We start from the raw sequence: 612 nt of genomic DNA, 5'->3' as shown, positions 1-612 counted from the left end.
ATGCGTGTCTCCCCGCGGAGAAGGGAAGGGGAAGGGACCAAACGGCGGCTCGCGCCCCGGGTGGTGCCGCCTGCAGCCTCCCAGCCTTTGGACAGGGGGTTGGTTTTTACACCAACGCAGATTTTTAATGAGAGAAGCAGAATCAAAGCTGAAAAATTCTGCTTTTCCAGCACTTAAAAAGCAGGACAGCAAATGTGTGGATCTCTGCTCCTTGGCTTCACATGGAGAAACCCCTATTGAGAGAAGCCGGCGGGAGGAAGGCTGCAGGCATGGCCCCCCCAGAGCTGCCATCGGTCTTCAAGGTACTTTCTCTGCTAGATAATGCACTTCTAACCGAGTCTGTGCACAAACCGACAGGGGAACCCCCCCTCCCCGCAGAGAGAATTAAAAACCAAATATAAACCCAAGGATTTTAATCAGGTTTCTGCCCCTTTGCCGCCGCTCTGTCAGCAAAGCTTGGGCACCTTTGGTCTGGTTGGGGTAAAGCCCCCGGCTCGCCCTGCCCGCCCCACCAGGCTGGACGCAGACCCCATTCCCTCAGAGCAGAAAGAAGTGAACTGAGTTTGAAACCTTGCTTCCTAGTGAAGAGAGGGGAGAGAGGAAACGCTTTGA

Source organism: Buceros rhinoceros, unplaced genomic scaffold, assembly GCF_000710305.1.
Source record: "Buceros rhinoceros silvestris isolate BGI_N320 unplaced genomic scaffold, ASM71030v1 scaffold30827, whole genome shotgun sequence".
NCBI lineage: Eukaryota > Metazoa > Chordata > Aves > Bucerotiformes > Bucerotidae > Buceros > Buceros rhinoceros.
Note: the sequence above shows the minus strand (reverse complement) of the source record.